This window comes from Schistocerca serialis, chromosome 11, assembly GCF_023864345.2.
Source record: "Schistocerca serialis cubense isolate TAMUIC-IGC-003099 chromosome 11, iqSchSeri2.2, whole genome shotgun sequence".
NCBI lineage: Eukaryota > Metazoa > Arthropoda > Insecta > Orthoptera > Acrididae > Schistocerca > Schistocerca serialis.
Genome location: NC_064648.1, coordinates 127,772,231 through 127,797,832, shown reverse-complemented (window position 1 = coordinate 127,797,832; position 25,602 = coordinate 127,772,231). Strand labels below are relative to the sequence as shown.

The window sequence follows — 25,602 nt, the reverse complement described above, 5'->3', positions numbered from 1 at the left end:
CCTAAATAAGAAGGTTGTACTCGAATCGGTTCCTTTACTTGATCTTCCTAACTCTTTTACTTGGTTTGCCGGGGCTAATTGGTTTACTGTGCTCGACGTGAATCAAGCCTATTATCAGATTCCCTTAGCTGAAGAATGTAATCACGTTACAGTATTTTGTACTGATTGGAGTCTGTTTGAATTTAATATGGTCCCCTTTGGTTTGGCTACTGGCACAGCCACCATCACTCGTTTTCTGGATAGTATTCTTGGAGACTTGTAATTAGTCTGTGTTTACAATTACCTGGACGATTTTGTAATGTATAGTTGTTCGTTTTAGGAGCATTTGGAACATATCCAGCAAGTTATTGTTAGGTTGCAGGGGGCAGGTTTGACTGTTAAACCCAGTAAAGTGACATTAGCCAGGCAGCAGGTATCCTTCTTAGGTCACCTAGTATCAGACAATACGGTCTGGTGAATACGTTGCAACAAACCAGTTAACGTGTTTTTCGATTCAATATGCATTTTTCTGGAGAAGGTCTGTTGATATGGCACTTCATTAGTCAACTAGGGAAAGCAAGTAAAATTTGGCAAATATAGTTGCAAGACAGATCGTATGCAAATTTTGCCACAGATGAATGAACAGACACAGTATAGTTAGTTAGAATACAACAGAAAACTCGATAACTTATCCACATGTTAACTACATAGTTTTATTGCGTAGTTAACACACACAGACGTCCTTCCTGGAGACTTCGTGTGAGACTGCACCCGAACACCCACGGCTGGCCTAAGCTAACTCAATAGTACGTAGTATGAGAATGAAATGTGTAACATGTTCACAGAATGAAAATGCGGCAACGGAAGCATCCGATTACACCCGTCTGCTTTGACCGATGACGTAAGAGTGTTGTGGTGTGTGACGTGTCTCTCCTCTCTCTGGTTCTCGTAGTGAACGTGTTTTAATTTACGCAGGGAAGTTGAACTTTTGAAATTTTGAGGTGTTGTGGTATTGATTTTGTTTTTCGTAGTTGTAGGTGTTGGTTTTTTCGTATCAGTAGTTGTGGTTGACCTATAACGGAAATGACTGATTTCAATTTTCGTAGTTTTTGCTGTAGGCGTTGGTGTTTTGGTATCGTCAGCTGCGGTTGACCTATATAGGTCAATGGAAATGTCCGATTCCCGTAAATTTTTGTACTTTTTTCTTTTGTTCGTCATTTTGTATATTTTGGGATCGTGGTACGTTTATTTTTTACTGTTATATTTAGCTTGTCCCCTCCCTAAAGCCATCAATTTCCCATGGTTGTCCCGTTACTTTGATTGTATTGTTGGAGGGAGATGTTACTGTCTTATTTATACGTATTTTCGTGTTTGTTGCCGTTTGTATGTAGTGACATCATAGGTGCCATATTGGAGACGCTTAGGATTGCCATTTCTGCCGTATTGATGTCGTCATGGGTCAAAGGAGACAGGTGGAATCGGACAATTCCGTAATCCAATGAAAATATGCAAGAAGTTTAACGCCAGAAATGAACAAATCTGATTTACAGAAGACGTTATTTACTACAAATAACTAATTACATTTATTTTTAATGCATCCAAAGCATGTAAATGGAATATGTCTATGTAATTATGATACATCTGTACACAAAAACTAATTAGGAACAATTTCACTTACGTTTAGCAGCACCTGAAGGGGGCTGGCGATAATACGCACTTCTTCTAACTGAATAGGTGTAGCCATGGAACCATAGGTTGTTCAGTAGTTGGGCGACATCCTCTTCTGTCTCGCAAAATCCGTGGATGTCATTCTCTCGATCAATACATATCTCTCTCAGCAATAACCGCATTAACCTCTCAGACACGTCTACTTCCCAGTCTACAACACAGTCAGTAGGCATAGTCGAAGAAGTGACTGAACCAAAAGTTTGCGACATACTGCTGCGACATAACTCTACACCAGTAACCACACGAATCTCCCGCCACTTTTACGTCTTCTCGATTTTTTCCCACGTCAGCTCGATTTGTAGTCGCCGATCGATATATCGATATACTTTATCATACGTCATTTTGACGTCACTTCCTTAGTTCGTTCTGGTGAAAAGAAGCTCTCTCCACAGACGCCACCTGTTCTGCGCGTGACTGCTGGTGCACGTCTGTTCACTGCTGCCGGGATCTCAATAGGCACGATGTAACGTGATATGGCTTACATGGCTACAGCCTGTGGCGGGGCCACGGTTCGACCAACGCTACATAGAGAGAAGGTCTAAGCGAACAGTATGACGGGTATCCTAGTGTAGTCATAACAGAAGGAAGCAACAAGTGTTGTATAAAGTTGTGCTGAGCATAGGAGTACGTGAATGCAGCACAATGTAACTGTTTTAAACGTTATTTATGTGATGCACAGTTCGAATTTGTGATGGTAAAATACTGTACAGATATTGTGTGACTGGGTGTAAAGATACCCAACGGGACTGAAGGCGCAAGTTTTTTCGATTCCAAAGCAAAAGAAATTATTAGAAAAATGGAAACAGGCTATCCCAAGCGAAAATTTAACAATTAGGAAAACAAGAAAGGTAAGTTACACTGTTGGCCATTAAAATATCTACACCATGAAGATGACGTGCTAATGACGCAAAATTTACCCAACAGGAAGAAGATGCTGTGATATGTAAATGGTTAGCTTTTCAGAGCATTCACACAAGGTTGGCGCCGGTGGCGACACCTTCAACATGCTGACATGAGGAAAGTTTCCAACATTTTTTCTCATACACAAAGAGCAGTTGACCAGCATTGCCTGGTGAAACGTTGTTGTGTTGCCTCATGTAAGGAACAGAAATGCGTACCATCACGTTTTCGACTTTGATAAAGGTCCGATTGTAGCCTATCGCCATTGCAGTTTATCGAATTGCTTCATTGCTGCTCGCGTTGGTCGATATCCAATGGCTGTTAGCAGTATATGGAATAGGTGGGTTCAGGAGGGTAATGCGGAACGACGTGCTGGATCCCAATGGCCTCGAATCACTAGCAGTCGAGATGACAGGCATCTTATCCGAATGGCTGTAGCGGATCGTGCAGCCACGTCTCAATCCCTGAGTCAACAGATGGGGACGTTTGCAAGACAACAACCATCTGCATGAACAGTTCGACGACGTTTGCAGCAGCATGGACTATCAACTCGGAGACCACGGCTGCGGTTACCCTTGATGCTGCATCACAGACACGAGCGCCTGCGATAGTTTACTCGACGACAAACCTGGGTGCACGAATGGCAAAATGTAATTTTTTCAGATGAATCCAGGTTCTGTTTACAGCATCATGATGGTCGCATCTGTGTTTGGCGTCATCACGGCGAACGCATATTGGAAGCATGTAATTGCCATCGCCATACTGGCGTATCACTCGGCGTGATGGTATGGGGTGCCATTGATTACACATCTCGGTCACCTCTTGTTCACACTGACAGCACTTTGAACAGTTGTCGTTACATTTCAGATGTGTTACGAATCGTGGCTTTATCCTTCATTCAATCCCTGCGAAACCCTACATTTCAGCAGGATAATGCACGACCGCATATTGCAGGTCCTGTACGGGCCTTTCTGGATACAGAAAATGTTCGATGCTGCCCTGGCCAGCACATTCTCCAGATCTCTCATCCATTGAATACGTCTGAGCAACTGGCTCGTCACAATTCGCCAGTCACTACTCTTGATGAACTGTGGTATTGTGTTGAAGCTGCATGAGCAACTGTACCTGTACACGCTGTCCAAGATCTGTTTGACTCAATGCCCAGGTGCATAAGGGCTGTTAGTAGGGCCCGGGGTGGTTGTTCTGGGTACTGATTTCTCAGGATCTATGCACCCAAATTGCGTAAAAATGTAATCACATGTCAGTCCTAGTATAATATATTTGTCCAATGAATACCTGTTTATCATCTGCATTTCTTCTTGATGTAGAAATTTTAATGGCCAGAAGTGTATTTAGAACATTTACGGTTATACTTTAGTTGTGAAGTAAACAATGTGACCATAACCTTAAATTTACGCATCCCGTGGCACTTACTTGTTAATCTTTTGAGAGTATATTATTAGTAGTATTATTGGTATACTGCCACTAACATACCTTAAATTCTGTAAGGGGAAATTAAAGTTAAACACCGTTCATAAAGCGTATCCTCTGCAATTTCGAGTTTCTATGTTGTTGCTGAATCCACAGAAGTTACAGGACACTAAATGCCAATTTCTGTTGGGCTATGATCGTAACACTAATATTTACTTATGTGTTTTTATTTCCTGTTCCATTTTAGTTGTTTGCTTTCCATTAATGTGAAGCCTGATATGGAACAAGAGCGAATCAATATGTGCTTCAGCCTTTTCCACATAATGTGTTTAAAGAGATAGTTTTGTTACTGATTTAGAGAACTGCATTTGCCAACAGAGCTGCTCTCATAAATCTAACAAGGCGTTGTGTTTCAATGTGAGAGAAGGAAAGTTGCTACTCACCACATAGTGGAGATGCTGAGCCGCGATAGGCACAACAAAAAGATTCACACAATCATAGCTTTCAGCCATTAAGGCCTCTGTCAACAGTAGACACACATACACACGCACGCACACACACACACACACACACACACACACACACACACACACACACATACACACACACTCACGCAAGCTCAACTTGCATACACATCTGCAGTCTCACAGAGCTGAAACTACACTACTATTGTGCCTATCGCGGCTCAGCATCGTCGCTGTATGGTGAGCAGCAACTTTCCTTCTCTCGTATTGTTACATCCCATCCTGGATTTTCCATTGTATGAAGGCATTGTGTTTAGCAGTTTAGATGTTAGGGCCCATTAGCTTTTCAGCGAGTTTATCATAGCTTCATCAACTGAAGTTTATCATAGCTTCATCAATTGAAGTTTATCATAGCTTCATCAACTGAAGTTATACATGTATGTAGCTCTCTGTGATTTTAAATAGGTTATTATGGGCACAACTGATATTGGTCTATAGTTACCTTGTATGTCTCTGTCACCGGTTTTGTGTATTGAAAGTGTAAAATAGAGCATTGGCTTTCTAATTTCCATAATTATACATTTTAGAACATAGTTGCAATGCCCATGGTAGTCCTCTGTGCTGGATCTGTTCAACTTGTTTTTTGAGTTGGGAAGATCAGTAGCAGTAATTTTACTCCAAGTGATTATTTTATTTCTTTTACTCTGTAATTGCAAAAGGAAGGCCTCCACATCAGATGTATCATCACTTTGTGATATAAGGAAACTTCCAGAGTTCACAAAATATCCATTGAAGGTAAATGGGATAGTAATTTCTTCCTTTCCTTTGTTTGATTCCCTTTTTACCACATTCCAGGATGCTTTACATTTATTTCTAGAATTTAAAATGTATTTCTCATTAGCTTTGATTTTTGCTGCTTTAATTTCAAATATGTAGCTATATTTCTCTTAAGCTTAAAGACTTTTTCTTGTTCTTACAACTGTCAGCGGTTATGTTCTTCAGCATGAGTAAAAGATACTGATTTTAATGAGTTGTTGTGTGTTCCATCTTTTGGTTTGTGGTTTGTGATTATGGTATTGCCAGTGTTGCATCTTTTAGAAACAAGAAGTCAGCTACTGGTTCAAATGGCTCTGAGCACAATAGGACTGAACATCTGAGGTCATCAGTCCCCTAGAACTTAGAACTTCTTAAATCCAGCTAACCTAAGGACACCACACACATCCATGCCCAAGGCAGGATTCGAACCTGCAACTGTAGCGGTCGCGTGGTTCCAGACTGAAGCGCCTAGAACCGCTCGGCCACACCAGCCGGCGTCAGTTACTGCCTAGTGTATGTTTCATGATGGAAAGGAATGTGAAGAAGCATTTATTAATATCTATCCCATTGGTCAGTATAATGGACCATTCAATTAGTTTGAAGTCATTTCTCATTCTTTCAGTGTTCTCTTCCTTGGGAACTCTGCATGTAGTTAACATCCAGAAATTATCAGTAGACAGGTTTCCAAATTGGACCCATATGCCATCAGTGTCATATATTCCTAATTTGATGGTATCACATGCTACTTATTTCTACACATTGCTAATTGTCAAGCCATGCTTCAATCCTGCTTGGTTTTTAATTTAAGCAACATAAATTCATTGAGATTACCATATTTAGCAAAAAACATTTTTTCCTCTTCACTTTTTATTTCTAGGTTAATATCTCGCGTGATAAAAATTTTGTAATGCTTATATTTCGCAATCATTAGAATTTAAGTGGAGAACCTCTTGTGAATCAGTGCCTGGCATTTGGTAAATAGATGCAGTAAGAAGTCTGTGGGTGTGAAATGCCACAGCAGATGCTTCAGAAATATAACTTGTGGTCACTGAATAAGCAAATGATACAAATAAAGTTTATTTCTGTACTTTTAATCCAATGTTCAGTCACACAGAGATTGCTGCACATAATTTCATCCAGCCAGTACTAGAATTAACTGACTATATTATTTAAGGATTGCACATTTACATGTAACACAATTAAATCATTTCCGCTACAGCACGGCGTTGGGCCTAGTTTTTTATTTAATTTTAGTGTGTATTTTTACTGTGTTCTGATGTTCTTTGTCATTGCCAAGACCGGTATATCTCTGGCTTGGTCAGGCTTATACATTTCTCTGATGAGGTTCTGATCGTTGAGACATGTGGTACTACTTGCTTGGGCAGACCAATTTATTATTTCCCATGTTAAATATTTTTTGGGTTAGTTTTAATGAATGATCTTCTCTGAGAAAGAGAGTGTAATACTCACAGTGGCAGCAGTCACATTACAGCTTGTAAGAAGCCAGGTAAACCTCAAAAATGTGTCAATAATATCTAACACATACTAATGGAATCTTTTGGTGTGAGGTAAGGGCCCCACATAATCAATATAGAGTTTGTCCATGGGGCAAGATTCACACTCCGAACTAAGGAACCTCTGTCGAAGAGCATTATTCAGTTTGGCCACACAACACAACTGACAGTGAGAAACCATTTCTCTAACGTCTCGGTCAATAGACTGCCAATTCAGATGCTCCTTGATCTTCATCAAGGTCTTATAGGTTCCCAAATGCCCGCCAATCATCGAGTTGTGAAAATAATGGAATATGGGGCGCTGTATGGTGCCTGGTAGACATATCTTAATCTCCTTGGGACGTCCCGCCCTTTCGCACAAAATACTTTTCCTGATAATGTATTCATCCAAACGCTCCCCTGCCAAAAGCCCAATGTCATTAAACAAATGAAGAATACCGCCTAACACGACACAATGAAGATTGCCTTCTGCAGATTCTTGAGCTTAATTTCAAACTGAAATGCCGAAATGCGTACCGCCAACCTCGTGATACAGCCGGTTTTACACGGCCTGGCTAGCACCCAGCTTAAGGCTTGATTGTCAGTTTCTAGCTGACATACTCTATGTTCAAGATAAAACCGGTACTTATCCAGTGCGAACAAGGCGGTGAGTGCCCCACATTCGCAAACAGAATATTTAAGCTTGGCGCTTGTTAACAGACGAGACGCATATGCTAATGGCTGCCTTAGATGAGTCAGTTTGGACAATAAATTTCTTATTACAGTCGGGCACTCCGAGAACTGGAGGATTGGCTATAGCCACCTTAATGTGCTCAAACTTGGCCTCTTGAGCAGGTCCCTACTCAAAACGCACCCCTTTCTGGCACAGTTCATTTAAAGGAGCCGCTAACTGAGCAAAATTTAGGACAAAATGCCTAAAATAATTTGCCATTCCTATGAACTTGGCAATCCCTCCCTTATCAGTGGGCGTCGGATGGGCTCTCAACGCCTTAGTCTGCTCCTGATCAATACGTATAACTCTTGTCTGATACTAGGTGACCTAAGAAGGATACCTGATGCCTGGCTAATGTCACTTTATTGGGTTTAACAGTCAAACCGGCCCCCTGGAACCTAGCAAAAACTTGCTAGATATGTTCCAAATGCTCCTAAAACGAACGACTATAAATCACAAAATCGTCCAGGTAATTATAGACTAATTTCAAGTCTCCAAGAATATTATCCAGCAAACGAATAATAACGGCTGTGCCTGTAGCCAAACCAAAGGGGACCCTATTAAATTCAAACAGATTCCAATCAGTGCAAAATGCTGTAAGGAATATAGGGAGGCATAAGTGGATGTAGAAGGCCTAATAATTACCTGCTCAACCATTTTGGAGATATTTCCCCTTAGCATCTTCATCGTGGCGCTGTTTACGAACTCCTGTGGTCAATCTTTTGATGATCACTAGCTCCCTCAACTGCTGCAATGAAAACTCTTCTGCCATGGCCGTGCCGGCCAGAAGTCTCAATTTGCCTCTAGTTAAAGGATACAATAGAGACCAAATTACCTGATGCAAAAGACGAAACGCATCAGCGAGTTGCCCAAAGCGAACAAACAACCATACCAACCTTTCAATTTGCTCGAGTTGCAGGCCATGTCATATCCACATATTTCCCTTTTTTCCTGCGTCCACAGAATTGTAGAGCATCTGATCAAAAATCGCTTGGAATAGCGGTTGGTATCAAATCAAATCCTGATGTTGTTGGTGCCTATGATAATGTACACGTGTGTGTGTTGCTGGGGAAGTTGTAATCCGCTAGAATCAGTTTCTTCTCTATGAACGGTGCGAATACTGGAAGCAATGGCAAATTAAAATTCACTGCACTGAAGCCCTTCCAATGTTCCAGTATGACCATCATGGCTCTTATCAGTTCATTCATGTAACATATTTTGATTATTCTTGCACCAGAAAAGGAGCTTTCGCCCATCTCATACCTCACGTAAAAGTGGGCAATCTATACTCAAATTTATACTGATGGCTTAACATGGATATGGAACGTTATATGAGGTGCACATTTGTCTGCCAAAAAACTGCTAAACAAAGGAAGTTCCAGCTTCCATGTGATGCTTTCATTTTTCTCGCTGAAACATTCGCTGTTCTGCAGAAAAGAAAATAGCTACACTCCATACCAATCTCCAAAGCAGTAATAAGCACTGTTTTGCATAGCATATTAAACTCTATTAGTGATCCGAATTGGAACAAACGGACCTGTCAGTTTGCCCTACACCTGGGAGATCACTACTATCAAGCAAAACAGACTGGTCACGATATAGAAATCATTTCGAGCAAATGACATTTTGACATCATCCATAGTGACAAAACGGACCAAACAGCACAACATGCGGTTAGCAGCGGAAGACCTATGAACATCAAACTTTGAAACACAGACCTCCTTTTACAGATCAAACGACAAGTGATTCTTTCTTGGCCAGTGGAATGGACTGATAGTCGTCAAATATAGGGTAAAACGTACAAAGGTATACAGCCAAACACAACGAGATGGCAATGGCTCGTGAAGTCCAAACAGTGAACGATATTAATATCATCTACTGTGTAGATGGATACATCTCAATCACTAATCATTCCCTGCCCACTTACGTTAGATTGGCGTATTGGGGACACCTTATTGTCAATGTAGTGGCATCACAATTTGTGATGTCAGTAACACTGTGTGATCAGCAGAGACAACGTTGTATAGGAACTCTTGAGACTTGATTACTGCCGCCTACTCTGTACTACCAGAGCTCTTGAAAATCAGTCCAGGAGTATATACAATGCCCTAGCCAAGTTTATGGCTGAAGAACATATAAAAAACGAGACGTAATGAACAGGAAGAGAATTACCGATTTCTAAACAAACAAATGGTTTACTGTTATTTTTATCCATTACTCTCAAATCTCATTTACGTATGTCTCCTCTCCACAGTCAGTATGATCAAGATTACACTGCTCTAATTGTCATTTTATTTAAATTATGGTGGCTACATAGAGTCGCGCTGGAGGATAAAAATAAAAAAACTAAGAAAAAGAGTAAGTACTGGTTAGAGAATATGCTTCAAAATTTCTGTTAATATAAAACTAAGAACTTGCACAGAGAATGTTCTTTTGCTCTGAGAATAAGATTAGGAGAATTTTCTCTGTTTTAATCATACGGCCCCATAACACGAAAAAATACTACCGTCTATACCTACATCTAAATCTGCATGATTACTCTAAAATTCACAATTAAGTGCGCAGCAGAGGGTTCATCGAACTACCTTCAAGCAATTTATCTACGCTTACACTCTCTAATAGTGCGGGGGTAAACCGAGCACTTAAAATCTTTCTGTGCGAGCTCTGATTTCTATTATTTTGTCATGATGATCGTATCTCCCTATGTGGGTGGAAGCCAATAGAATATTTTCGCATTCGGAAGTGAAACTTATTGAGAAGATCCGCCCCAACAAAAAACTCCTTGGTTTTAATGACTTTCACCCAAATTTACGTATTATGTTCGTTTCAATCTTTCCCCTACTTCGTGATAATACAGAACGAGCTAACCTTCTTTGAACATTTTCGATGTCCTCCGTCCCATCTGATGTGAATCCCACACCGCACAGTAGTACTCCAGAAGAGGGCGGACAAGTGTAGTGTACACACTATCTTTAGTCTATCTGTTGCATGGTCTAAGTTTTCTACAAATAAATCCCAGTCTTTGGTTTCCTTTCCCTACAACATTATCTGTGTATTCGTTCCAATTGAAGTTATTCGTAATTGCAGTCCCTAAGTCGTAAAAAACTCTTTTATTTTAAATTCAGTGCATTAGTATTTGTAAAATGACTCTTAGTGTTCATTAAAAAATGACGATCATTCCACTTGGGACCTGTGTTTTAGTTGTAAATATTTGTCATGTATTGTTGTTTTTCTGACATTTTCCACATCCTGGAGGACCTCCTCAGTACAGATCAATTGGAATGAAAGTAAATCTAATATAATCTAATCTAATTTACAGCCTTTAGATTTGTATGATTTATTGTGTAACCGAAATTTAGTGGATTTCCTTACTTATGTGGATAACTTCACACTTTTAATTCCTTAGAATCAGTTGACACTTTTTGCATCATACAGATATCTTGTCTAAGTTATATAATTTATTACCACCATAAATAGACTGCACGGGGTGTAGTGAAAATTAAGATATGATATTGTAAGGTAACATCATATCAGAACGCTTCTGTTACGTTTCAAAGTATTTCACGTGAAGCGACGCTGCGGCAGATTTCATGAAGGACGAAGTGATACTTTGAGCTGGATCCCTAAAATTAACTAAAATTTATGATAGTTATAGTGGATGTAAATACTCTTAAGTTTCACAAATTTTAAGTAAGTAAATTCTTCACGGAGTATTATTATAAGTGTAACAAAATTTAAAAAAAAATTGTAACATTGACGTCTCCTGTACCTCAGACATAAGCTCTGAAATAGTGTAAGTTATGAAATGAATAAAACACATTTCACTGACGGAAAGCGCGTGAGTAGTACACAGGGCGCCCGTTCTGGCAGAGCAACAACATTGTATGCAAGGTCTTGAAGCATCCTTCATAGAAGATTCTTTCACAGTAAACATCTTTTAGAACAGTGTTATGTGCATCAAGAATTAACTGTTCTATATAAAAAAAGAAAAGAAAAAAACAGTAGCAATATTGTATTTGGCAGAAATACGTGAATTAATGCCTCCAGATAAGAAATAAGCTACTGAAATTTATAACCATGTATGTTGGAAATACGAAAATTTATTTTGAAACAGATTTAATGCAAACTTTATATTATAATTTGTTGGATCTTGAGAAGCAGTAAATGCCTCCGTGTTACGTTAACTGTACTAATACAGTGTTAATTAGTATATTGTTTGTTACTGGGCCTACTTCAAAGATATTTTATTCCGTACCAGTTGCGTCACCATTGGCGACATCTATAATATACTGAGACGGCGTGTTCATCCCGAGAGAGAAAGTCATAGTTGGTGTTAAATACTTCGTTATAGAGCAGAAGAAATGGTTCGTATTATTAACTTATTCAGATTAAAGCTTCCCCCGATTATTACATAATTTCGTGAATTGTTGCGTTCGGATGAAAGGAAATGCCGAATTCTGTTGCATTTGCTGCGGCCATTTAGTGTGCTTCGAGCATTCACCTATTCGTACCGCTTTACAGATTGCTAAATCGTGTATTGACAGAAGAACATAGTAATAGGCGTGTTTCAGTGTACTTGCGTAAAAACATTTAGCAACAGGGTTTTGGAGTTGTGTAACAAACGAAGTAGGTTCAGTAAGAGCTGCTAGTACGTGTATTTTTCACTAAGTGCATTATTCGATATCAGAGAATAGAAGATTCGTCACCAGTGGTACGTACGTCAGAGAAAACGTAAGTCACTTTGTGAGGCAACATGTGTTAAATGTTGGTGATAATAATAGATCAGCTGTTTCTCACTGCAGTATGTGAACAGCAGTGTGTGTAGTGAGTTCATAAGGGCTGCAGCACTGCAGTAGTGGGTATAAAACCATGAAAATGCGGATGAAGAAAGTTTCAAACAAACCGTGCGTTAAAAATTCATATTAAATGTTCTGATGAAAATGTGGTTCACAGTACATATTCCATACTCCCCTTACCAATACTAATAAGAATAATGTTATAAACCTCATGGGTTACAGTACAAGCCCGCAATAAATTCGGTTCAATATTTGTCTATCAAGATTTAAAAGCCATCTTATCTTTTTTTCCTTCACGAGTAGTATTATAGTAAATGGTTTTATTCGGATTTGGTGAATTAACTTTAGTCTCTGTTGTTCTGACTGATCATAATTCTGAAGATATTCATGAAGGGGAAAAAAGACAAGATGTCTCCCATAAATCTCGCAATTGGATAGTCTCCCAGCCTGAGATTTAGATATTCTGTTACTTTGTTTTGTGATGTTATAACCAGAAAGTTGTGAATCAGTTGTTCCAGTGAACATTTTGTGTTCCTGTGTAGTTGTCCATTTCCTGTGGCCAGTGGAGGGTTTTAAATTTGAGTGTTCTTATGAGAGCCCTCGTTTTTCAGGTAGGCCTAGACAAGAATATAGTCCTGGACAATTTGAAAACCATTTGTCAAAGAAGAAAAAATAGATGAGATGTGTGCTAAGCCAGACACCATGGTAAGTGACTTCCTTGTGTTTCCCACTGCTGTTCATTAATTTCTGTGTGCAGAATGGTGTGTTTAGTAAGTGTAATTCATGTTACGTTGCTGGAAGCATGATAAATTCAGTATAATAATAATAATAATAATAATAATAATAATAATAATAGGGTTATCTGTTGATTTAATTTTGTAAAATGAATAAATCACACAATAATCCTGAATCAACTATGTTTTATTGCATACACGGTTGGTTTCACAGCAGTCAAATTTCTATTGTAAAAAAAATAAAAATAGAATAACTTAACCATATGACGTTATCTGTACCCCAATGTTGTCATGGAACAAAAATTGTCAAAAGACTAAAAGAAGGGTGAGGGAACATAAATTCCATAAAATCTGTTTCTTTTGTGGGAGCAATTTTTATGGACTTCATGTCCCCTTTTTGCTCTTTTTGAACTTTTGTTCTTAGACAACATTGGGGTGAAGATGATCTCAGATGGTTAAGTGATATAGTTTTTACATCAGATGATGGAACTTTAACTGCTCCAAAACCACCATGTGAGCAATAAAGTGTCTGCCCCATAAGAACTATTTGTGTTGATGTTAAATGTGACATTTCATAACACTACATTAAAGTATGGTTTGTATAGAACCTCACATCGAATGAAGAGGAGAGTTTAATAAATATCCATAAACTTATAATGCACCACTCAATGGAATTCATAGTATGTTAGCATAGAAAGGGTTTATTCTGATTTGGTATTCTTGTTGTAAATGTCAACTCTTAATGTGCAGCAGAAGAATGGTCCCACTATGGTGAATATCAGCAATGTAAAGAGATCTATAAATTGAACCAGTGCAGGTAGGGCATTATTAAGTTACATAGAAAATGATTTAATTGTTGTTTTTGTTGTTGTTCCCTTCTAATTGAAAATAATTAATTTGGAATTGAGTTTGAAAAGATCACTGGTGTGAGAAGTTAGTATCATGGCAGTCTACATCAAAAGCTGTCTTTGAATACGTAAACAAGGCTTCAGCACAAGCAACAGCTGTAAAGTTCAGTTTCTGATAAATGTCATTAGGAGTTAATTGTTATGCAGCCCAATAGGTGCAAAATGAAGGTCTGTGTTGTCAGCAAAGGTGTGAGTCATGAGATCACACATTGATTATTGAAACTACCAATGAAAATCAGTAGTGAGATGTGCAATCATATCTAACGTGCAATCTTATGTAACAATTTTTAATGTGATTGTGTAAAAGGCTGACAGTTTGCAAAAAGTAGTAACTAGGTGGTGATGGAATTCCTTTATTTTCATATTGTGTTTTGGGTGTAACTGATTGCCAGATGACCTACTTAAATTAACAACACATTTTTATACTGCAAATTTCAAAATGTATAGATATCTATTAATACGGGTATAAAGGTGTGAAAACCAAAATTCATATTGTTTTCACATAAATACATACTGCAATACAATATAATTACAGTGCTGTGACAAAGAAGTCTTTAAACTTATAAGACCATGAAGTTCCTTTATCCACATAAAGAAGGAAAAGCTGAGATGACATATACACATCTAGCGGAAGAATGAATATAGTGGCCCTCATCACTACATAAGTAACCTCACTTATGCTAGATGGCATAAGAGTGGTGGCTCTACAGCATGCCAATGTGGGATAGTAAGCCATTACTTCATACCAAGATTTGTTTCACAATAAGAACAGAAATTTTTACACATTTAAGTTAGGATATATTTCATGCCAACATAAATGCAGAATAAAATATATTGAAGACAAGTAGTAAATATGAAGAAAGGCGAAGTAAAAAGATTTAATTGCAAAGAAATGAATACCCTTAGCTGCATGCGTGTTGATATATGTCAACGGTGACAGATGAAAATGTGTGCCCCAACCGAGACTCGGAACCCGGGATCTCCTCCTTACATGGCAGACACTCTATTCATCTGAGCTGCCGAGGAGATGGAAGATAGTGCAACTGCAGGGACTTACCTCTGGCGCACCTCCCGTGAGACCCACATCCTCAGCTTATTGACCTGCACTATGTTCATAGTGCCCCTGCCCATTATACTCATTACTCGCGATCTTACTGCCGATTCCCGTAAGAGTTCAGGCACTGGTGCATCTGCACGGAAGAAGATGGTCAAATGTCCAAAACAAAAGCACTATGAATACAGTGCGAGACAATAAGTTGAGAATGTGGCTCTCACGGGAGGCATGCCAGAGATAAGTCGCTGCAGTCGCACTATCCTCTGTGTCCTCAGTGGCTCAGATGTAGAGCATCTACCATGTAAGCAGGAGATCCCGGGCCCGAGTCCCAGTCGGGACACACATTTTCTTCTGTCCCCGTTGACATATCAACGCCTGTATGCAGCTAAGGGTATTTATTTCATTGTAATTTCATTCTAGCTGCATGGTCACCGATGGTATCTGTTCTTTCGGACATGTGTGAAAGAACAGATACCATCTTCATATATATAAAAAGATTTTACTTGGGCATAAAAATTCTTATTTTGTAACTTGTTTTATTTGACTGTGCGCATCACAAAATGGAAGATCATACATTTCTGACTGTGCAAAATACAGAAGAGAAATTAAGGTAGCAGCTAATCAAAAATGCTGAAAACCATAGTCTGTTACCATTCACTTTTTCATTGATTTTTTAGCACTGGGTTAGTACAGTAATGAGAATAAAATGTTGACCATTCCTCAGTACTTAGTACCTCAAAACACTTCAACTTAGAGGCAGTCTTTTCCTAGTTCGTGCAACTGGACTCTTCAATTTCTCCATGATTTCTTCCGAATCTCCCACTACTACAAATCTACTATCTTATGTTTTGTGAGGTACACGTAGTGAAATAAAACAACCTCCAACCACCATGTATACCAGTCCTGTAACTGGAAAAACATATATTATCAAAGGCAGAGCCACCTGTGAAATGACACGCCATATACTAGCTGTTACATGCACACTATTTGGCTTTTCATAGCGGCATGACTACCACCGGGTTATCAGGATGAATGGGGCATAGACAGAGGGTCTATACTGGCAAACACAATATCCTGTTGCACAGAATGCACTAAAACATGACAGTCATGACCTTGGTGCCTGTTTCACCACACATACCATCTGGATTCTTCCCCCAGACACCAGTCTCTCTGACGTCCACTGGTGGGAACTGGCACTACAACATGTCCTTAGTTCTTGCCACCCACACGGCCTTTATTTAGCTTAATTTCTTCCATCTCAGCATTTCTTCACAGTAGCTATTCCTTTCTTCAACATTTGAGTTTCCTATATCTTTCATTTTCTGACATGTTTTTTTTTTTTTCAACCCACCTCTATCACACACAGTGCCCTTGTTAACTTGTGTATGATGTTTTAGCAGTAATCTGTCTTCCATACTGCCCTATTTTCCACTTTTTATCTCTCAGGTTTTCAAACCTTGTCCAGTGCAGTTCCCAACAATCAGCCTTTCCTTCTCATCCCATCTGGTAATTTGCCCCTGATATGGGGTTCCAGGTGACTCCTCTGAACTCTACCCCTTTTCCTAAACCTCACTAGTCTTTTTCCTTCATAGCAAGTGAGGTGGCGCTGTGGACTCGAATTCGGGAGGAAGACGGTTCAAACCTGCATCTGGCCATCCTGATTTAGGTTTTCCTCGATTTCCTTAAATCGCCTCAGGCATATTCTGGGATAGTTCCTTTGAAAGGGCATGGCCGACTTCCTTCCCCATCCTTCTGTAATCCGATGGGGCTGATGACCTCGCTGTTTGGCCTCCTGCCCCCAAATCAACCAACCCATCAATCCTTTTCCTTCGTTCCCCTTCAATTCTTCTGCCAGGAGGAGGAGCCAATGGCTCTGAAAGCTTGCATACGTAATACCTTCTATATCTGTGTTCACCCCCCGCTGCTTGGTGAGTATATTTTGTATCTATCCAGTTACACTGCAAGGTAATTTGTAACTACAATTTTATGCTAAGGTTAAATATTTTTTACTTTACTCTTTAATGCTTACTACTTGCCTTCAATATGTTTAATTTCCCTTTATGTTCCCATGAAATATACACTACTTTAAATGTGTAAAAATTTCTGTTGTTATTGTAAAATAAATCATGGTAAAAAGTAATGATTTACCCTCCTGTATTGGCAGTTTGCAGCACCGTCACTCACACTCCATCTCGTACAAAGTCGGTTACTCATGTAGTGTTCCCCATTATATTCGTTTGTCTGCTAGCTGTCTGTATGTCACCTCAGCATTGCTTTATTTGAATGGAGTAACTTCGTGGTCTTATAAGCTGGAAGGACTTGTCACAGTATTGTAATGTTGGTTTTCAAAACCTTTGTCTCTGTATTAGTGCGTTTCTATACATTTTTGCATTGTGTTGTTAATATGGCATGCCATCTGATGATGATCTATACCTGAAATGCATAATGAATAATTTTTAGAAATATATTATAAACCATCAATTACTGACAAGTTTGTTCATAACCAACTCCTAAACTCATTTCACATTGTTGTAAATAATATTACAGGAAATTGAAGCCCTTCTATGTGTGAATTGTGAAGCCTCATTTGCATATGACTTGAAATTTGACAAAATGCAGCCATTTGGAGTGTGGTCAGCTATTGGCTGGCAAACTAACTCATGGGCCCAATAATGAATCTGTTGCAATGACGTTATCCTGTACTTGAATTTTAATAAATGTAAATGTGCTTCATTATAGATTTTAAAAAGTGAGGTATCAGTTTGGGATTACTTTTGTCAGTAATTTCACAAATGTAATCCACACTCAGCTCTGTGGAATAAATTAGGAAAGTGCGTAAATATAACAAATATTGATAGGGTGGCTAAAGCATAATGACAATTGTTGTGACAGACTGATCTGTGCCATAGTCCAAGGTATATATTAGGTTGTAAGGTGACTCCTTGGTGGTAAGTTGGCAAAGTCACTGAATATTAATTCTTCTTTGTTGCTACATACTGATGTACAGCATAGCTGGATGTATATGTTACTTTGAGAAGTGACAGTTTGATTGTGAGTTGGCAAATCCAACAGATGGTATGTCATGCGAATATTATAGTTTATTCTTATTTTGGTATTTATTTTATGCCAATTTAGTTTTTGGTATGAGCTACTTATTCACCATTTTCATATCGTTACGAGTTAATTCGGATTACCAGGTTCAACATTTGCTTGAAAATACCATTTAAAATACGATTATAACACTGATAGCTTAAAATAAGTCTTTTTAAATTAATTGAAAATTTTAAAGTTCTAAAATCAAAGGTAAGGAGTTCTTTTGAACACTGCTTAACCTTGGAGTTGAACCTCAGAAAATGACGAGAGACAATGAGATATCTTCCTTCACTTCATGCGCTACTTCACTTACAGGTGTGAATATTTTTCATTAAAAGCTGCTTAAATATATTGAAAGTTATTTCCCAGTTTGTGTAGGTTTTGTGTAGTAAACAGATGCATTTGAGCATTCTCATTGCTGTTCTGGCATAGTTCCCATGATCTTTGACAGACTTTGACAAACTGTAATACTTAATCCATAATTGGCAGTTCCCATTCTTGAAAAATTATTATTATAATATTATACAAGATTAATGAAAACAAATTTCACTTAACAGCAGCATGTTGTTGTGTTCCTGTTACCTCGTGCCAAGACACTGAGGGACAGCCACCGTGCTTACGCTGCAGTGCTACATCGTGGTCTCCAGCATTTCCATCAACCTTTATCTCCATTCAAAAATTTTGTTAGCGCACCAATGATCTGTAATCTCAAGTCCATACCAGTTTACTAATTTTCCTTCAGACCTGTCTGTCAGTGTTTCATTTCTCCGAGTTGTAGCTGTTAATTCGTAATTAGTTTCCTTCTGGCTTGTTGTAATTCTGATACTGTTGTCTAAATAATGCATTTCCATGGCTATGTCATCATTTGAGGTCAGCTTCTAAAATCCATAGCACAGGACAGTCAACAATTAAGTCACACAATCTTTCCCTATTGTTGTTATAAAAGGTTCTTGTTACACCAAAAATAAATCCATACACCCTATTACTTTTGTGTTTTGTTGTATTGTGTGTTCTCTACTACCTGATCCACTTTTGTCGTTATGTGCCCTGTAGATGCTTAAATTGTTGGACCTATCTCACAGCTACTCCGTAATTGGCGTGTAATTCCCACTGTTCACTACCAGATATTCAGTTTTTGTTAGGATCCTCTGGAGTTCCCATTTCTGATATATACCTAAAATGGATGGATTTGGAAGATAATATGCATCTTTAGCTACATAGCCTGGTTGTCAAAAGAACTTTATGAAAACACCTCTATATCACATTCCTCCACAGCTGTCCCCTTTTGGTGACTTAAATAGGTTTTCATAACACTTACTTTATTTTAATTTGTACCTTTATATCTGCATATTTCAGTAGTAGTGTGTAGTAGATGGAACTACATCTATATCTTTGAGAACCTCTGACAGTTTTGTTCTAGGAACTGTCATAAGCTTTAAATGAAATGCAAAGCCCATGTATAACTCCTTCCTATTGCTATGGAGTTCTCCATTAGCTTCCTCTCCTTCAAAATAGAAACCGTCTATGATGGTGCTGCAGTCCGTTGATAACACTATCTCATAAAATGCATTTTCCTTTTTATTATTTGATGTCCTTCAGCGTTCAGTAGTAATTCTACAGTAATATTTTCAGAACCAGAAGAGAATATAATCATGTATTCAGGGTGTATACGATCCAGGAAAAACCTGGGAATTTTTTCGTCTGGGAGAAAACCGGGAAAAACCCGGGAATTTTTCATTGTTTTAGCTTTCAGTTAAATTTTTGCAATTTTGACTAGTAAGAACTGATTCTCTAGCAAAGAATGGCACTGTATCCTGCTACTGGAGAAGGATACTGCAGCAATAAAATATAAAAGAGAGAAAAAAATAAAACTTTAGCGGCAAAGGAAATGCACAATTTACAACAATAAAATACCGTGCACGCAAAAGCATCTGCAAACAGAAAAAATATGTCAAAGGGTATAGGGCGAAGACTGTGTAATTCTTCATAACAATAAACTGCTTGCTGTGGGCATGATGTCACAACTGTTCACATTAGGCTCGTTTGACCATTTGCCAATGGACTGATGCGCATGCGTAGTTGACTCTCGTATGACCAGTAACTTCTCCCGCTTTCTGCTACTTGAAGTGTGGCTGTTAGCTGTACGGGCAGTAACAGCAAACGAGAAAAAATTTTCCCGCGCACCCCCTAGCTGCCAGATTTGTGCGTGTGCAGTTGTCAGAGTTGTAGTGGGGAGAGGGTTAGTCTCCACGTGACCCATATTTGCGTTAAATGACATTTAGTGATTTCACCGCTTCTCTTGGTTTACAGCTCCCACGTCAAATGAAAACAAAACGGATGTCTGTGGCTGGGAGCTATCAAGTGAATGAAAATACATTCAATAATTACGGAGGGCAAAAATATTTTATTAGTTACAGTTTTCTGATTTAATTTTATTTCCAAGTTATTAGCAGTCAAGCATTAATCGCCTTGCAGAACAGTGAAGTTATTTTTGCAAGTTTGCTAAAGAAATTGGGTTTCATTAATCTTTCTGCTGAGGCAACCATTTTATTTGAAACAAAGTGTTTCATTCCACAGTATTGGCTAGTTCCAACTGTTACTGAATTTCAAGAGCACGTTATCATCTGCTGCCATGTATGTCATTATGCCATAATAAAGAACCAAAAATGAGAATGTAGATTATCAGATGGGACCTACTTCATTGTGAATCTGGAAAAAACCAATGTGCACTTCAAGCCGAATTATGCATTTTAGTGTAGTTTACGAAATTACGATGCCCTTTGGAGTATCCTCTGATGCCCTGTTTCTTTTATGGTGTAATGTAAGCTCTCTTAGTGCTTTATACATAGGAACATGCAGGCTTCATACACCACTGCAGCTGTGCACGCACAATAATGGCTGTTTTCTGGTGCTCACTGGCAACTGGTAAATCAAAACTACTTCTAACAGTCTCCGGATAGTATTGCGAACGGTGGTTCGAAATGTGTTACTTTCAAAGTAAATTTCTTTTTATGCAAGATGGATTATGTTACGTGTGAGAAAGTGGGATGAATTTCTAAATCACAGTGCATTTAAAACTGAAGACTTTGAGGACCAGCCACTTACAAGAATTTTGAGCCCAAACATTTATGTCATATTAAATTTACTGGCACGTTTGTGTGATGTATGTTAAAGTATAACACACGCAAAAAAAATCAATATTACATGTGAAAGCTTAGCTTCTGCTGTAGCTTGTTAATCGTAGAGACTAATATTATATGTGAAAGCTTAGCTTTTCTTGTAGCTATACTATGTATATTAATATAAACCTTTAACTTTTCCCTTTTCCCCTTTGTGTGTTCGCGCTACGTAACCAGTGATCTTGCTATTTGCTGACTGTAACGCGTGTCCTATGCTCTGAATATCTGCTGTCATCAGCTGCCAAGATCATGTGGCATGAGATATGATGGGCACACAAAAGGACATCGCAACCTCGGTTTCAACGCTCCGGAAACTAACTCGCTGTGGTTGGTGCAATTTGAATTTAGACTTTCTTAATATGAAAATATGCAGCGTGTATGGTGCTGCAAATCAAAGGTCCTTAACTTGTCTCTTTCTCCCCCCCCCCCCCCCCCCCCCAAAGAATAAGGCAGCATTTCAAGGTGCAGCTTTAAGGCTACCTACTTCCTCTTCGAAAACATCACATGATATCAACAGTTCTCAAGCGTTGACAGCTATATGAAATGTGTCTGAGAAAATATTAAGTTCTTCCTTATACTTGAAATTATTATACACATTACTGAAAAAAATATATATATTTCCATCTTTTAGGGTGGGTGTACCTCAGAATCTTTAAAAGAGCTGGACCTAGTTTGAGATCTTTCAGTTACTCTGCATTGGTGGAACAACAGACAAACTACTTTATGTGCAGCATGACAGATTCCACTTACGTTGCACTCTGTATGTTTCAGAAGTGACTGTAATGGCAGAGATGAAGGCTGACAGAGGGAGTTTTGTGAGCGACCTGCGCATGCTGCTGGGAGCTTAAAATGGCGCAGACGTGACTCTGGCGCCCAGGGGCTCGGAGCAGTCAGCACAGTCAATCTTGGCAGGGAGGAGCCCAGTCTTCGAAGCCATGTTGTGTTTCTTGCATGTCACTTCACAACATGGCTGCGAACACGGGGCTTCTTGCTGGCATGTCGCAGATTGAAATGCAAGAAGCATGCAGCAGAGGTAACTGACATAAGAGAAGCTCCCTTACAGCAGTTGTGAAACGGTCCCTAACCATACCGTAACCTGCATTATAGTCCAACAACACTGTGGACTGAACTGTCCAAAATAACACCAAGGGTGTTACATTGGGATATGGAGTATCTTGCATGGATTATTTTGCCATCTCTTGACCCTGAATATTTATAAAAGAACCAACTCGCGATAATAAAAAACTACACATCTTTAAGTAATTGCAGCTAAAGGATAATTTGAAACATAATACAAAAAACTAAATATCATAATGTCAATCAGATTCATTTAGGACTAATCATTCTTTTTCATATTTCCCTTTGTGATATACACTGAAGAGCCAAAGAAATTTGTACACCTGCTTAATATCTTTTAGGGCTCCTGAGAGCGTGCAAATGCGCTGCAGTGTGACATGGTGTGGACTACACTAACATCTGTAGTAATGCTCGACAGAACTGACACCACGAATGTTGCAGGGCTGTCCATAAATCCGTAAGAGTGTAAGGGGTGGAGATCTCTTCTGAACAGCACGTTGCAAGGCATCCCAGATAAGCTCAATAATGTTCATCTCTGAGAAGTTTGATGGCCAGAAGAAGTGTTTAAACTCAGAAGAGAGTTCCTGGAGCCACTCTAGCAATTCTGTTTGTGTGGGGTGCCACATTGTCCTGATGGAACTGCTCAAGTCTATCGGAATGCACAGTAGACACAAATGGATGCAGGTAATCAGACAGGATGCTTACTTACATGTCACCTGTTATAATTGATGCACTGGGGGCCCCACATCATTTCAACTGCATATGCCCCACACCATTAGAGAGCTACCATCAGCTTGAACAGTCCCCTGCTGACATGTAGGGTCCATGGTTTCGTAAGGTTGTCTCCATACACGTCCATCAGATCGATAAGATTTGAAACGTCCAACTAGGCAATGTGTTTCGTCATAAACAGTCTGTCAGTGTTGTCAGGCCCAGGCGAGCATGAAGCTTTGTAGAGAGCCCAGCATTGCAATCTGCAGCAATTTGTGGAAGGGTTGCACCTCAGTCACCTTGAATGATTCTCTTCAGTTGTCTTTGGTCCCATTCTTGCAGTATCTTATTCCAGCCACAGAGAATTGATGTTTTACCGGATCCCTGATATTCGCAGTATACGCATGAAGTGGTCATATGGGAAAATCCCCGATTCATCTTGGAGACGCTGTCCCATCGGTCGTCACCCGACTATAACACCATGTTCAAACTCACTTAAATCTTGATTACCTGCCATTGTAGCAGCAGTAACAGATCTAACAACTGCACCAGACACTTGTTGCCTTAAATAGGCGTTGGTGACTAGCGTCGTAATCTGCCTGTTTACATCTCTCTGTATTTGAATACACATGCCTATTCAAGTTTCTTTGGTGCTTCAGTGTACATCTAGCAACAGCCAAATCCAAAAGCGTAAATGGAGAGCTTACTAAGAGTGTAGTTCTCCTGCTCGTTAACAAACAAAATTACTCAGAGGTACTGTAATATGTTAATTTGTCTTTACGTTTAATTGAGGTTGGTCAACTTCACCGTGAGCAAAGTAAAGTTGCCCGGTCATTACAAAAGCGAAGCTGTGTGCAGGTGTAGATATTCCTGCAGTTGCGGGGAGTGAGAAATGTTTCTTTTTTTTTCATTGATTTCCTGTGCTGACAACTCATAGGCATGTATGCCTCATACAGATTAGCTGCTATTGTATAAATTTGAAATGGAAGTAACATGACTTACCCATTGTGCATTACAGAGGCTGTCCACTTCGAATGTGATACATACTTGTAGCAAGGAATATGAAATTAAATTGACACTATTCTGATACATTACTCTGTTTTTTTAAATCTTTATTATCTGTATATGCAATATCATGTTGTCTGCAAGCATCATCTAGAGGATTTATTCCTTGAACGCCTCCAGCTAATCTTTCTTCTGATTTTGTTCCTGGACCACAACAATTATGACCATAGGGATGCATTTTGAATGGTAATTTATTAATTAAAGTATTAACTAATACTTTTCCATATTATTCTTTTTCTAAAATGTATGTGACAAGTTACTCAAAAATGTAATCAAATATGGAATTCCTTTTGTTATTAATAAAAAAGCACTAAATCTATTTCTTAACATTTGTGTTATTCCCGCAAATAACTGCTGACATATCAATTAAATCTCTATCATTCATCCAAACATATTCAGATGGTTTTACTGTATATTTTTTTATGAAATCTTCACCTAGTTTTTCATTTTCTTATGAAGACTGTATTTTGATTGTAATCATCTTAAATTTGGGAAGAGGTCATAAACACTTTCTTGTATCAGCTCACTATATTTAATAGCTTTACTTAATTTTATTTTATTTTTATTCCTTTCAGAATATAACGATCTTCAATGGTACAAAATATCTGCATAATATGATAAATGAACACCATCAAACTTTTTACCCATGTCATGTATGGCAAAGTGTTCTTTAATTAACAGATTCATTAATGGTATAGTATAAGTAAAATGATATTCAAGATAACGAGTTTGTTTGTGTAGTCATCCTGCACAGCCAGCACAGAAATATTTGTTTTGTAAATGACAAATGCCTACTCTAGCTGCATTGTATTTTCTCTCTCCCGGGTGCATTTCAGATGTTGCTAGGTGGCAGAAAGCGCAGATACCAACTGAAAATGCGAAGAACTGTGACCAATCATTTCTGTACATAAAAAGAGAACAGAACTGTTTTATAATATACGAATAATGTATACCAAAACAAAACTGTATCATTATAGATTCCACTGATGATAAAGTGTAAAAGGTGAAATGCATCTGGAAGAAATAAAATGCAGTGCAGCAAGAGGAGTCTTTTTATTTATGAAGCAGACATTCATGAAGTGTAATAACAATTTGTAATCGTGCCTCATCTTCGAAAAGGCATTTAAATATGAGTAATATTACTGTTATTAGTCAGTCACCTGCTCACACAAATAACGCAACATTTCGGAGGATGATTACAGTGTGACAAGGGTGGCAGCAATCTGAAACAGAGTGCTGACTCGGGTCGCGGCCGACTTACCACACTCTTACTATAACTAGTATGTTAAAAACTAAACTAACCTCCACCCGAACAGGACTGTGAAGAACTAGCGGTAATGCCCGGCCGCTGTGTCATCCTCAGCCAATATGCATCACAGAGTGTGGATATGGAGGGTCGTGTGGTCAACACACCTCTCTCCCGCCCGAATGTCAGTTTACG

At 38.8% G+C, this 25,602-nt stretch overlaps 1 long non-coding RNA gene across 1 annotated transcript; it reads left to right on the top strand.

The window, feature by feature from the left end:
* Window positions 1-11,824: 11,824 nt before the first annotated feature.
* LOC126426935 (uncharacterized) lies at window positions 11,825-24,466 on the top strand. The gene is made up of 3 exons (XR_007576462.1): window positions 11,825-11,908; window positions 12,952-13,045; window positions 22,080-24,466. It is a non-coding gene; the product is annotated as an uncharacterized LOC126426935 (long non-coding RNA).
* The last annotated feature ends 1,136 nt before the right edge of the window (window positions 24,467-25,602 follow it).